This window comes from Phyllobates terribilis, unplaced genomic scaffold (genome assembly GCF_046119375.1).
Source record: "Phyllobates terribilis strain yellow unplaced genomic scaffold, ASM4611937v1 Scaffold_40__1_contigs__length_11209783, whole genome shotgun sequence".
In the NCBI taxonomy this organism is placed as follows: Eukaryota; Metazoa; Chordata; class Amphibia; order Anura; family Dendrobatidae; genus Phyllobates; species Phyllobates terribilis.
Window position 1 is genome coordinate 2737352 of NW_027362800.1, and position 14228 is coordinate 2751579.

The following is a 14228-nucleotide window of genomic DNA, read 5'->3' on the forward strand; positions in this document are numbered from 1 at the left end:
GCAAAGCCAAAGAGTCCATCCCAAAATCCGACAAACAAGCAAAATGAACAAAAAGCATTGAATTCAATTCTTTCTGATTTTAGAAACTGCATTAAAGAAGGGGTGCACCGGTCCTGGAGATACTGCAATACCAGGTCAATGCGTGGAGTGGACAGAGCAAGCTCTTTTTCCATCTCCCTGTTCTAAAAATCCATTTAATATATGGTCCCCAGATAGGGGACGTATCAGATATTAAACTGATAAGAACAGATACTACACTTGATCTTAGCCAAAAGGCTGAGAAGCGATAACCAGAATTGGTTTCCGACTACGGTGCCACCCAAGGATTCTGAAAAGTCCATTTGTGGAGATGGCCACCTGGACTCCCGTTAAGAAGACATGCTGTCAACCTCTAGATCCCTCACATGCCTGCACTTTTCGGCTTGCTGCTGCTGCAATCCACGCGTTTTAGATCTGCATAACTCCACCTCTTTTAGCACAGTACCCTCAACCCCCGGCTGTTCCCACCCGCCTCAACACCGTTGGAAGGGAGGAGAACCAATTAAGGCGGGGGGGGGGTGGAACGAGCAGCTGTCTACCCTTAGCAGGAGGGTTGCTGATTAATTACCTCTCCTGCTGCTGCTGCTGCTGGCTGTCCAGCAGCAGACTGAAGGTGGCTGCTGCTGTGCGCAGGTATATAAAGGCTCAGAGCCTATTATGACACGCGCAGCCAGCGTTCCATTGCCACATTCCGTCTACTGCAGGCGGGATACCTGGATGGCTGAATGTCACTGAGAAGCTCACAGAGACCGCCATAAGCAACAGTTTAAAAGAATGCCACAGACTAATCAACCAAACTTTTTGGGTTGGTTTCTCTTTTATAGTCTGCAGGCATTAAATGAAAGAAGTCAGTGTTCCAGCAGAGGGAGACAACGTTTCAGAAAAGGCATTGTAGCAAACCAAAAAAGAAATTTTAAGCGCAGCAGAGTAACCAGCTCACATACCTGTTAGCTCAGGTGAGTTTAAAAGGCTGCTGTTGATAACAAGGGCATTTGCTAAATAGATGGTGTGTGTGCAACAATATACTGAAAGGTCAATTATATTGTGCAGCTTATCTCACCACCTGTAGTTATTTAGGTGAAAGCTCCAAAATGCTTGCCTAATATGTCTGTTTATCCAAAAGGAAGTATAGAGGGAGAGCTAGATAGATAGCATTGCATTACATTACATTACATGGCAATGCAATGCACAGTTGCTGAAGTTGAACCAAAATGAGCTTGTCATCTGGCTTCTGCAACTTTTAACATGAAAAATCCAATGAGGAGAAGAAAAGCAAAGCCAAAGAGTCCATCCCAAAATCCGACAAACAAGCAAAATGAACAAAAAGCATTGAATTCAATTCTTTCTGATTTTAGAAACTGCATTAAAGAAGGGGTGCACCGGTCCTGGAGATACTGCAATACCAGGTCAATGCGTGGAGTGGACAGAGCAAGCTCTTTTTCCATCTCCCTGTTCTAAAAATCCATTTAATATATGGTCCCCAGATAGGGGACGTATCAGATATTAAACTGATAAGAACAGATACTACACTTGATCTTAGCCAAAAGGCCGAGAAGCGATAACCAGAATTGGTTTCCGACTACGGTGCCACCCAAGGATTCTGAAAAGTCCATTTGTGGAGATGGCCACCTGGACTCCCGTTAAGAAGACATGCTGTCAACCTCTAGATCCCTCACATGCCTGCACTTTTCGGCTTGCTGCTGCTGCAATCCACGCGTTTTAGATCTGCATAACTCCACCTCTTTTAGCACAGTACCCTCAACCCCCGGCTGTTCCCACCCGCCTCAACACCGTTGGAAGGGAGGAGAACCAATTAAGGCGGGGGGGGTGGAACGAGCAGCTGTCTACCCTTAGCAGGAGGGTTGCTGATTAATTACCTCTCCTGCTGCTGCTGCTGCTGGCTGTCCAGCAGCAGACTGAAGGTGGCTGCTGCTGTGCGCAGGTATATAAAGGCTCAGAGCCTATTATGACAAGCGCAGCCAGCGTTCCATTGCCACATTCCGTCTACTGCAGGCGGGATACCTGGATGGCTGAATGTCACTGAGAAGCTCACAGAGACCGCCATAAGCAACAGTTTAAAAGAATGCCACAGACTAATCAACCAAACTTTTTGGGTTGGTTTCTCTTTTATAGTCTGCAGGCATTAAATGAAAGAAGTCAGTGTTCCAGCAGAGGGAGACAACGTTTCAGAAAAGGCATTGTAGCAAACCAAAAAAGAAATTTTAAGCGCAGCAGAGTAACCAGCTCACATACCTGTTAGCTCAGGTGAGTTTAAAAGGCTGCTGTTGATAACAAGGGCATTTGCTAAATAGATGGTGTGTGTGCAACAATATACTGAAAGGTCAATTATATTGTGCAGCTTATCTCACCACCTGTAGTTATTTAGGTGAAAGCTCCAAAATGCTTGCCTAATATGTCTGTTTATCCAAAAGGAAGTATAGAGGGAGAGCTAGATAGATAGCATTGCATTACATTACATTACATGGCAATGCAATGCACAGTTGCTGAAGTTGAACCAAAATGAGCTTGTCATCTGGCTTCTGCAACTTTTAACATGAAAAATCCAATGAGGAGAAGAAAAGCAAAGCCAAAGAGTCCATCCCAAAATCCGACAAACAAGCAAAATGAACAAAAAGCATTGAATTCAATTCTTTCTGATTTTAGAAACTGCATTAAAGAAGGGGTGCACCGGTCCTGGAGATACTGCAATACCAGGTCAATGCGTGGAGTGGACAGAGCAAGCTCTTTTTCCATCTCCCTGTTCTAAAAATCCATTTAATATATGGTCCCCAGATAGGGGACGTATCAGATATTAAACTGATAAGAACAGATACTACACTTGATCTTAGCCAAAAGGCCGAGAAGCGATAACCAGAATTGGTTTCCGACTACGGTGCCACCCAAGGATTCTGAAAAGTCCATTTGTGGAGATGGCCACCTGGACTCCCGTTAAGAAGACATGCTGTCAACCTCTAGATCCCTCACATGCCTGCACTTTTCGGCTTGCTGCTGCTGCAATCCACGCGTTTTAGATCTGCATAACTCCACCTCTTTTAGCACAGTACCCTCAACCCCCGGCTGTTCCCACCCGCCTCAACACCGTTGGAAGGGAGGAGAACCAATTAAGGCGGGGGGGGTGGAACGAGCAGCTGTTTACCCTTAGCAGGAGGGTTGCTGATTAATTACCTCTCCTGCTGCTGCTGCTGCTGGCTGTCCAGCAGCAGACTGAAGGTGGCTGCTGCTGTGCGCAGGTATATAAAGGCTCAGAGCCTATTATGACACGCGCAGCCAGCGTTCCATTGCCACATTCCGTCTACTGCAGGCGGGATACCGGATGGCTGAATGTCACTGAGAAGCTCACAGAGACCGCCATAAGCAACAGTTTAAAAGAATGCCACAGACTAATCAACCAAACTTTTTGGGTTGGTTTCTCTTTTATAGTCTGCAGGCATTAAATGAAAGAAGTCAGTGTTCCAGCAGAGGGAGACAACGTTTCAGAAAAGGCATTGTAGCAAACCAAAAAAGAAATTTTAAGCGCAGCAGAGTAACCAGCTCACATACTTGTTAGCTCAGGTGAGTTTAAAAGGCTGCTGTTGATAACAAGGGCATTTGCTAAATAGATGGTGTGTGTGCAACAATATACTGAAAGGTCAATTATATTGTGCAGCTTATCTCACCACCTGTAGTTATTTAGGTGAAAGCTCCAAAATGCTTGCCTAATATGTCTGTTTATCCAAAAGGAAGTATAGAGGGAGAGCTAGATAGATAGCATTGCATTACATTACATTACATGGAAATGCAATGCACAGTTGCTGAAGTTGAACCAAAATGAGCTTGTCATCTGGCTTCTGCAACTTTTAACATGAAAAATCCAATGAGGAGAAGAAAAGCAAAGCCAAAGAGTCCATCCCAAAATCCGACAAACAAGCAAAATGAACAAAAAGCATTGAATTCAATTCTTTCTGATTTTAGAAACTGCATTAAAGAAGGGGTGCACCGGTCCTGGAGATACTGCAATACCAGGTCAATGCGTGGAGTGGACAGAGCAAGCTCTTTTTCCATCTCCCTGTTCTAAAAATCCATTTAATATATGGTCCCCAGATAGGGGACGTATCAGATATTAAACTGATAAGAACAGATACTACACTTGATCTTAGCCAAAAGGCCGAGAAGCGATAACCAGAATTGGTTTCCGACTACGGTGCCACCCAAGGATTCTGAAAAGTCCATTTGTGGAGATGGCCACCTGGACTCCCGTTAAGAAGACATGCTGTCAACCTCTAGATCCCTCACATGCCTGCACTTTTCGGCTTGCTGCTGCGGCAATCCACGCATTTTAGATCTGCATAACTCCACCTCTTTTAGCACAGTACCCTCAACCCCCGGCTGTTCCCACCCGCCTCAACACCGTTGGAAGGGAGGAGAACCAATTAAGGCGGGGGGGGGTGGAACGAGCAGCTGTCTACCCTTAGCAGGAGGGTTGCTGATTAATTACCTCTCCTGCTGCTGCTGCTGCTGGCTGTCCAGCAGCAGACTGAAGGTGGTTGCTGCTTTGCGCAGGTATATAAAGGCTCAGAGCCTATTATGACACGCGCAGCCAGCGTTCCATTGCCACTTTCCGTCTACTGCAGGCGGGATACCTGGATGGCTGAATGTCACTGAGAAGCTCACAGAGACCGCCATAAGCAACAGTTTAAAAGAATGCCACAGACTAATCAACCAAACTTTTTGGGTTGGTTTCTCTTTTATAGTCTGCAGGCATTAAATGAAAGAAGTCAGTGTTCCAGCAGAGGGAGACAACGTTTCAGAAAAGGCATTGTAGCAAACCAAAAAAGAAATTTTAAGCGCAGCAGAGTAACCAGCTCACATACCTGTTAGCTCAGGTGAGTTTAAAAGGCTGCTGTTGATAACAAGGGCATTTGCTAAATAGATGGTGTGTGTGCAACAATATACTGAAAGGTCAATTATATTGTGCAGCTTATCTCACCACCTGTAGTTATTTAGGTGAAAGCTCCAAAATGCTTGCCTAATATGTCTGTTTATCCAAAAGGAAGTATAGAGGGAGAGCTAGATAGATAGCATTGCATTACATTACATTACATGGCAATGCAATGCACAGTTGCTGAAGTTGAACCAAAATGAGCTTGTCATCTGGCTTCTGCAACTTTTAACATGAAAAATCCAATGAGGAGAAGAAAAGCAAAGCCAAAGAGTCCATCCCAAAATCCGACAAACAAGCAAAATGAACAAAAAGCATTGAATTCAATTCTTTCTGATTTTAGAAACTGCATTAAAGAAGGGGTGCACCGGTCCTGGAGATACTGCAATACCAGGTCAATGCGTGGAGTGGACAGAGCAAGCTCTTTTTCCATCTCCCTGTTCTAAAAATCCATTTAATATATGGTCCCCAGATAGGGGACGTATCAGATATTAAACTGATAAGAACAGATACTACACTTGATCTTAGCCAAAAGGCTGAGAAGCGATAACCAGAATTGGTTTCCGACTACGGTGCCACCCAAGGATTCTGAAAAGTCCATTTGTGGAGATGGCCACCTGGACTCCCGTTAAGAAGACATGCTGTCAACCTCTAGATCCCTCACATGCCTGCACTTTTCGGCTTGCTGCTGCTGCAATCCACGCGTTTTAGATCTGCATAACTCCACCTCTTTTAGCACAGTACCCTCAACCCCCGGCTGTTCCCACCCGCCTCAACACCGTTGGAAGGGAGGAGAACCAATTAAGGCGGGGGGGGGTGGAACGAGCAGCTGTCTACCCTTAGCAGGAGGGTTGCTGATTAATTACCTCTCCTGCTGCTGCTGCTGCTGGCTGTCCAGCAGCAGACTGAAGGTGGTTGCTGCTTTGCGCAGGTATATAAAGGCTCAGAGCCTATTATGACACGCGCAGCCAGCGTTCCATTGCCACTTTCCGTCTACTGCAGGCGGGATACCTGGATGGCTGAATGTCACTGAGAAGCTCACAGAGACCGCCATAAGCAACAGTTTAAAAGAATGCCACAGACTAATCAACCAAACTTTTTGGGTTGGTTTCTCTTTTATAGTCTGCAGGCATTAAATGAAAGAAGTCAGTGTTCCAGCACAGGGAGACAACGTTTCAGAAAAGGCATTGTAGCAAACCAAAAAAGAAATTTTAAGCGCAGCAGAGTAACCAGCTCACATACCTGTTAGCTCAGGTGAGTTTAAAAGGCTGCTGTTGATAACAAGGGCATTTGCTAAATAGATGGTGTGTGTGCAACAATATACTGAAAGGTCAATTATATTGTGCAGCTTATCTCACCACCTGTAGTTATTTAGGTGAAAGCTCCAAAATGCTTGCCTAATATGTCTGTTTATCCAAAAGGAAGTATAGAGGGAGAGCTAGATAGATAGCATTGCATTACATTACATTACATGGCAATGCAATGCACAGTTGCTGAAGTTGAACCAAAATGAGCTTGTCATCTGGCTTCTGCAACTTTTAACATGAAAAATCCAATGAGGAGAAGAAAAGCAAAGCCAAAGAGTCCATCCCAAAATCCGACAAACAAGCAAAATGAACAAAAAGCATTGAATTCAATTCTTTCTGATTTTAGAAACTGCATTAAAGAAGGGGTGCACCGGTCCTGGAGATACTGCAATACCAGGTCAATGCGTGGAGTGGACAGAGCAAGCTCTTTTTCCATCTCCCTGTTCTAAAAATCCATTTAATATATGGTCCCCAGATAGGGGACGTATCAGATATTAAACTGATAAGAACAGATACTACACTTGATCTTAGCCAAAAGGCTGAGAAGCGATAACCAGAATTGGTTTCCGACTACGGTGCCACCCAAGGATTCTGAAAAGTCCATTTGTGGAGATGGCCACCTGGACTCCCGTTAAGAAGACATGCTGTCAACCTCTAGATCCCTCACATGCCTGCACTTTTCGGCTTGCTGCTGCTGCAATCCACGCGTTTTAGATCTGCATAACTCCACCTCTTTTAGCACAGTACCCTCAACCCCCGGCTGTTCCCACCCGCCTCAACACCGTTGGAAGGGAGGAGAACCAATTAAGGCGGGGGGGGGTGGAACGAGCAGCTGTCTACCCTTAGCAGGAGGGTTGCTGATTAATTACCTCTCCTGCTGCTGCTGCTGCTGGCTGTCCAGCAGCAGACTGAAGGTGGCTGCTGCTGTGCGCAGGTATATAAAGGCTCAGAGCCTATTATGACACGCGCAGCCAGCGTTCCATTGCCACATTCCGTCTACTGCAGGCGGGATACCTGGATGGCTGAATGTCACTGAGAAGCTCACAGAGACCGCCATAAGCAACAGTTTAAAAGAATGCCACAGACTAATCAACCAAACTTTTTGGGTTGGTTTCTCTTTTATAGTCTGCAGGCATTAAATGAAAGAAGTCAGTGTTCCAGCAGAGGGAGACAACGTTTCAGAAAAGGCATTGTAGCAAACCAAAAAAGAAATTTTAAGCGCAGCAGAGTAACCAGCTCACATACCTGTTAGCTCAGGTGAGTTTAAAAGGCTGCTGTTGATAACAAGGGCATTTGCTAAATAGATGGTGTGTGTGCAACAATATACTGAAAGGTCAATTATATTGTGCAGCTTATCTCACCACCTGTAGTTATTTAGGTGAAAGCTCCAAAATGCTTGCCTAATATGTCTGTTTATCCAAAAGGAAGTATAGAGGGAGAGCTAGATAGATAGCATTGCATTACATTACATTACATGGCAATGCAATGCACAGTTGCTGAAGTTGAACCAAAATGAGCTTGTCATCTGGCTTCTGCAACTTTTAACATGAAAAATCCAATGAGGAGAAGAAAAGCAAAGCCAAAGAGTCCATCCCAAAATCCGACAAACAAGCAAAATGAACAAAAAGCATTGAATTCAATTCTTTCTGATTTTAGAAACTGCATTAAAGAAGGGGTGCACCGGTCCTGGAGATACTGCAATACCAGGTCAATGCGTGGAGTGGACAGAGCAAGCTCTTTTTCCATCTCCCTGTTCTAAAAATCCATTTAATATATGGTCCCCAGATAGGGGACGTATCAGATATTAAACTGATAAGAACAGATACTACACTTGATCTTAGCCAAAAGGCCGAGAAGCGATAACCAGAATTGGTTTCCGACTACGGTGCCACCCAAGGATTCTGAAAAGTCCATTTGTGGAGATGGCCACCTGGACTCCCGTTAAGAAGACATGCTGTCAACCTCTAGATCCCTCACATGCCTGCACTTTTCGGCTTGCTGCTGCTGCAATCCACGCGTTTTAGATCTGCATAACTCCACCTCTTTTAGCACAGTACCCTCAACCCCCGGCTGTTCCCACCCGCCTCAACACCGTTGGAAGGGAGGAGAACCAATTAAGGCGGGGGGGGGGGTGGAACGAGCAGCTGTCTACCCTTAGCAGGAGGGTTGCTGATTAATTACCTCTCCTGCTGCTGCTGCTGCTGGCTGTCCAGCAGCAGACTGAAGGTGGCTGCTGCTGTGCGCAGGTATATAAAGGCTCAGAGCCTATTATGACACGCGCAGCCAGCGTTCCATTGCCACATTCCGTCTACTGCAGGCGGGATACCTGGATGGCTGAATGTCACTGAGAAGCTCACAGAGACCGCCATAAGCAACAGTTTAAAAGAATGCCACAGACTAATCAACCAAACTTTTTGGGTTGGTTTCTCTTTTATAGTCTGCAGGCATTAAATGAAAGAAGTCAGTGTTCCAGCAGAGGGAGACAACGTTTCAGAAAAGGCATTGTAGCAAACCAAAAAAGAAATTTTAAGCGCAGCAGAGTAACCAGCTCACATACCTGTTAGCTCAGGTGAGTTTAAAAGGCTGCTGTTGATAACAAGGGCATTTGCTAAATAGATGGTGTGTGTGCAACAATATACTGAAAGGTCAATTATATTGTGCAGCTTATCTCACCACCTGTAGTTATTTAGGTGAAAGCTCCAAAATGCTTGCCTAATATGTCTGTTTATCCAAAAGGAAGTATAGAGGGAGAGCTAGATAGATAGCATTGCATTACATTACATTACATGGCAATGCAATGCACAGTTGCTGAAGTTGAACCAAAATGAGCTTGTCATCTGGCTTCTGCAACTTTTAACATGAAAAATCCAATGAGGAGAAGAAAAGCAAAGCCAAAGAGTCCATCCCAAAATCCGACAAACAAGCAAAATGAACAAAAAGCATTGAATTCAATTCTTTCTGATTTTAGAAACTGCATTAAAGAAGGGGTGCACCGGTCCTGGAGATACTGCAATACCAGGTCAATGCGTGGAGTGGACAGAGCAAGCTCTTTTTCCATCTCCCTGTTCTAAAAATCCATTTAATATATGGTCCCCAGATAGGGGACGTATCAGATATTAAACTGATAAGAACAGATACTACACTTGATCTTAGCCAAAAGGCCGAGAAGCGATAACCAGAATTGGTTTCCGACTACGGTGCCACCCAAGGATTCTGAAAAGTCCATTTGTGGAGATGGCCACCTGGACTCCCGTTAAGAAGACATGCTGTCAACCTCTAGATCCCTCACATGCCTGCACTTTTCGGCTTGCTGCTGCTGCAATCCACGCGTTTTAGATCTGCATAACTCCACCTCTTTTAGCACAGTACCCTCAACCCCCGGCTGTTCCCACCCGCCTCAACACCGTTGGAAGGGAGGAGAACCAATTAAGGCGGGGGGGGGGGTGGAACGAGCAGCTGTCTACCCTTAGCAGGAGGGTTGCTGATTAATTACCTCTCCTGCTGCTGCTGCTGCTGGCTGTCCAGCAGCAGACTGAAGGTGGCTGCTGCTGTGCGCAGGTATATAAAGGCTCAGAGCCTATTATGACACGTGCAGCCAGCGTTCCATTGCCACATTCCGTCTACTGCAGGCGGGATACCTGGATGGCTGAATGTCACTGAGAAGCTCACAGAGATTGCCATAAGCAACAGTTTAAAAGAATGCCACAGACTAATCAACCAAACTTTTTGGGTTGGTTTCTCTTTTATAGTCTGCAGGCATTAAATGAAAGAAGTCAGTGTTCCAGCAGAGGGAGACAACGTTTCAGAAAAGGCATTGTAGCAAACCAAAAAAGAAATTTTAAGCGCAGCAGAGTAACCAGCTCACATACCTGTTAGCTCAGGTGAGTTTAAAAGGCTGCTGTTGATAACAAGGGCATTTGCTAAATAGATGGTGTGTGTGCAACAATATACTGAAAGGTCAATTATATTGTGCAGCTTATCTCACCACCTGTAGTTATTTAGGTGAAAGCTCCAAAATGCTTGCCTAATATGTCTGTTTATCCAAAAGGAAGTATAGAGGGAGAGCTAGATAGATAGCATTGCATTACATTACATTACATGGCAATGCAATGCACAGTTGCTGAAGTTGAACCAAAATGAGCTTGTCATCTGGCTTCTGCAACTTTTAACATGAAAAATCCAATGAGGAGAAGAAAAGCAAAGCCAAAGAGTCCATCCCAAAATCCGACAAACAAGCAAAATGAACAAAAAGCATTGAATTCAATTCTTTCTGATTTTAGAAACTGCATTAAAGAAGGGGTGCACCGGTCCTGGAGATACTGCAATACCAGGTCAATGCGTGGAGTGGACAGAGCAAGCTCTTTTTCCATCTCCCTGTTCTAAAAATCCATTTAATATATGGTCCCCAGATAGGGGACGTATCAGATATTAAACTGATAAGAACAGATACTACACTTGATCTTAGCCAAAAGGCCGAGAAGCGATAACCAGAATTGGTTTCCGACTACGGTGCCACCCAAGGATTCTGAAAAGTCCATTTGTGGAGATGGCCACCTGGACTCCCGTTAAGAAGACATGCTGTCAACCTCTAGATCCCTCACATGCCTGCACTTTTCGGCTTGCTGCTGCTGCAATCCACGCGTTTTAGATCTGCATAACTCCACCTCTTTTAGCACAGTACCCTCAACCCCCGGCTGTTCCCACCCGCCTCAACACCGTTGGAAGGGAGGAGAACCAATTAAGGCGGGGGGGGGGGGTGTGGAACGAGCAGCTGTCTACCCTTAGCAGGAGGGTTGCTGATTAATTACCTCTCCTGCTGCTGCTGCTGCTGGCTGTCCAGCAGCAGACTGAAGGTGGCTGCTGCTGTGCGCAGGTATATAAAGGCTCAGAGCCTATTATGACACGCGCAGCCAGCGTTCCATTGCCACATTCCGTCTACTGCAGGCGGGATACCTGGATGGCTGAATGTCACTGAGAAGCTCACAGAGACCGCCATAAGCAACAGTTTAAAAGAATGCCACAGACTTTTCAACCAAACTTTTTGGATTGGTTTCTCTTTTATAGTCTGCAGGCATTAAATGAAAGAAGTCAGTGTTCCAGCAGAGGGAGACAACGTTTCAGAAAAGGCATTGTAGCAAACCAAAAAAGAAATTTTAAGCGCAGCAGAGTAACCAGCTCACATACCTGTTAGCTCAGGTGAGTTTAAAAGGCTGCTGTTGATAACAAGGGCATTTGCTAAATAGATGGTGTGTGTGCAACAATATACTGAAAGGTCAATTATATTGTGCAGCTTATCTCACCACCTGTAGTTATTTAGGTGAAAGCTCCAAAATGCTTGCCTAATATGTCTGTTTATCCAAAAGGAAGTATAGAGGGAGAGCTAGATAGATAGCATTGCATTACATTACATTACATGGCAATGCAATGCACAGTTGCTGAAGTTGAACCAAAATGAGCTTGTCATCTGGCTTCTGCAACTTTTAACATGAAAAATCCAATGAGGAGAAGAAAAGCAAAGCCAAAGAGTCCATCCCAAAATCCGACAAACAAGCAAAATGAACAAAAAGCATTGAATTCAATTCTTTCTGATTTTAGAAACTGCATTAAAGAAGGGGTGCACCGGTCCTGGAGATACTGCAATACCAGGTCAATGCGTGGAGTGGACAGAGCAAGCTCTTTTTCCATCTCCCTGTTCTAAAAATCCATTTAATATATGGTCCCCAGATAGGGGACGTATCAGATATTAAACTGATAAGAACAGATACTACACTTGATCTTAGCCAAAAGGCCGAGAAGCGATAACCAGAATTGGTTTCCGACTACGGTGCCACCCAAGGATTCTGAAAACTCCATTTGTGGAGATGGCCACCTGGACTCCCGTTAAGAAGACATGCTGTCAACCTCTAGATCCCTCACATGCCTGCACTTTTCGGCTTGCTGCTGCTGCAATCCACGCGTTTTAGATCTGCATAACTCCACCTCTTTTAGCACAGTACCCTCAACCCCCGGCTGTTCCCACCCGCCTCAACACCGTTGGAAGGGAGGAGAACCAATTAAGGCGGGGGGGGGGGGTGGAACGAGCAGCTGTCTACCCTTAGCAGGAGGGTTGCTGATTAATTACCTCTCCTGCTGCTGCTGCTGCTGGCTGTCCAGCAGCAGACTGAAGGTGGCTGCTGCTGTGCGCAGGTATATAAAGGCTCAGAGCCTATTATGACACGCGCAGCCAGCGTTCCATTGCCACATTCCGTCTACTGCAGGCGGGATACCTGGATGGCTGAATGTCACTGAGAAGCTCACAGAGACCGCCATAAGCAACAGTTTAAAAGAATGCCACAGACTAATCAACCAAACTTTTTGGGTTGGTTTCTCTTTTATAGTCTGCAGGCATTAAATGAAAGAAGTCAGTGTTCCAGCAGAGGGAGACAACGTTTCAGAAAAGGCATTGTAGCAAACCAAAAAAGAAATTTTAAGCGCAGCAGAGTAACCAGCTCACATACCTGTTAGCTCAGGTGAGTTTAAAAGGCTGCTGTTGATAACAAGGGCATTTGCTAAATAGATAGTGTGTGTGCAACAATATACTGAAAGGTCAATTATATTGTGCAGCTTATCTCACCACCTGTAGTTATTTAGGTGAAAGCTCCAAAATGCTTGCCTAATATGTCTGTTTATCCAAAAGGAAGTATAGAGGGAGAGCTAGATAGATAGCATTGCATTACATTACATTACATGGCAATGCAATGCACAGTTGCTGAAGTTGAACCAAAATGAGCTTGTCATCTGGCTTCTGCAACTTTTAACATGAAAAATCCAATGAGGAGAAGAAAAGCAAAGCCAAAGAGTCCATCCCAAAATCCGACAAACAAGCAAAATGAACAAAAAGCATTGAATTCAATTCTTTCTGATTTTAGAAACTGCATTAAAGAAGGGGTGCACCGGTCCTGGAGATACTGCAATACCAGGTCAATGCGTGGAGTGGACAGAGCAAGCTCTTTTTCCATCTCCCTGTTCTAAAAATCCATTTAATATATGGTCCCCAGATAGGGGACGTATCAGATATTAAACTGATAAGAACAGATACTACACTTGATCTTAGCCAAAAGGCCGAGAAGCGATAACCAGAATTGGTTTCCGACTACGGTGCCACCCAAGGATTCTGAAAAGTCCATTTGTGGAGATGGCCACCTGGACTCCCGTTAAGAAGACATGCTGTCAACCTCTAGATCCCTCACATGCCTGCACTTTTCGGCTTGCTGCTGCTGCAATCCACGCGTTTTAGATCTGCATAACTCCACCTCTTTTAGCACAGTACCCTCAACCCCCGGCTGTTCCCACCCGCCTCAACACCGTTGGAAGGGAGGAGAACCAATTAAGGCGGGGGGGGGGGGGTGGAACGAGCAGCTGTCTACCCTTAGCAGGAGGGTTGCTGATTAATTACCTCTCCTGCTGCTGCTGCTGCTGGCTGTCCAGCAGCAGACTGAAGGTGGCTGCTGCTGTGCGCAGGTATATAAAGGCTCAGAGCCTATTATGACACGCGCAGCCAGCGTTCCATTGCCACATTCCGTCTACTGCAGGCGGGATACCTGGATGGCTGAATGTCACTGAGAAGCTCACAGAGACCGCCATAAGCAACAGTTTAAAAGAATGCCACAGACTAATCAACCAAACTTTTTGGGTTGGTTTCTCTTTTATAGTCTGCAGGCATTAAATGAAAGAAGTCAGTGTTCCAGCAGAGGGAGACAACGTTTCAGAAAAGGCATTGTAGCAAACCAAAAAAGAAATTTTAAGCGCAGCAGAGTAACCAGCTCACATACCTGTTAGCTCAGGTGAGTTTAAAAGGCTGCTGTTGATAACAAGGGCATTTGCTAAATAGATAGTGTGTGTGCAACAATATACTGAAAGGTCAATTATATTGTGCAGCTTATCTCACCACCTGTAGTTATTTA

The 14228-nt window shown here is 45.2% G+C and overlaps 11 non-coding genes across 11 annotated transcripts; all 11 read right to left on the bottom strand.

Annotated features, from left to right (window-relative positions):
- Positions 1 to 97: 97 nt before the first annotated feature.
- Positions 98 to 288, bottom strand: LOC141184166 (U2 spliceosomal RNA). The gene has a single exon (XR_012258947.1). It is a non-coding gene; the product is annotated as a U2 spliceosomal RNA (small nuclear RNA).
- A 1120-nt stretch (positions 289 to 1408) lies between these two features.
- On the bottom strand, positions 1409 to 1599 carry LOC141186418 (U2 spliceosomal RNA). The gene has a single exon (XR_012260698.1). It is a non-coding gene; the product is annotated as a U2 spliceosomal RNA (small nuclear RNA).
- Positions 1600 to 2717: 1118 nt separating this feature from the next.
- Positions 2718 to 2908, bottom strand: LOC141186419 (U2 spliceosomal RNA). Its single transcript, XR_012260699.1, has one exon. It is a non-coding gene; the product is annotated as a U2 spliceosomal RNA (small nuclear RNA).
- Positions 2909 to 4025: 1117 nt separating this feature from the next.
- LOC141186420 (U2 spliceosomal RNA) lies at positions 4026 to 4216 on the bottom strand. The gene has a single exon (XR_012260700.1). It is a non-coding gene; the product is annotated as a U2 spliceosomal RNA (small nuclear RNA).
- Positions 4217 to 5335: 1119 nt separating this feature from the next.
- Positions 5336 to 5526, bottom strand: LOC141184167 (U2 spliceosomal RNA). Its single transcript, XR_012258948.1, has one exon. It is a non-coding gene; the product is annotated as a U2 spliceosomal RNA (small nuclear RNA).
- Positions 5527 to 6645: 1119 nt separating this feature from the next.
- LOC141184169 (U2 spliceosomal RNA) lies at positions 6646 to 6836 on the bottom strand. The gene has a single exon (XR_012258950.1). It is a non-coding gene; the product is annotated as a U2 spliceosomal RNA (small nuclear RNA).
- Positions 6837 to 7955: 1119 nt separating this feature from the next.
- On the bottom strand, positions 7956 to 8146 carry LOC141186422 (U2 spliceosomal RNA). Its single transcript, XR_012260702.1, has one exon. It is a non-coding gene; the product is annotated as a U2 spliceosomal RNA (small nuclear RNA).
- Positions 8147 to 9267: 1121 nt separating this feature from the next.
- On the bottom strand, positions 9268 to 9458 carry LOC141186423 (U2 spliceosomal RNA). Its single transcript, XR_012260703.1, has one exon. It is a non-coding gene; the product is annotated as a U2 spliceosomal RNA (small nuclear RNA).
- Positions 9459 to 10579: 1121 nt separating this feature from the next.
- LOC141186424 (U2 spliceosomal RNA) lies at positions 10580 to 10770 on the bottom strand. Its single transcript, XR_012260704.1, has one exon. It is a non-coding gene; the product is annotated as a U2 spliceosomal RNA (small nuclear RNA).
- A 1124-nt stretch (positions 10771 to 11894) lies between these two features.
- Positions 11895 to 12085, bottom strand: LOC141186425 (U2 spliceosomal RNA). Its single transcript, XR_012260705.1, has one exon. It is a non-coding gene; the product is annotated as a U2 spliceosomal RNA (small nuclear RNA).
- A 1122-nt stretch (positions 12086 to 13207) lies between these two features.
- On the bottom strand, positions 13208 to 13398 carry LOC141186427 (U2 spliceosomal RNA). The gene has a single exon (XR_012260706.1). It is a non-coding gene; the product is annotated as a U2 spliceosomal RNA (small nuclear RNA).
- Between the last annotated feature and the right edge of the window lie 830 nt (positions 13399 to 14228).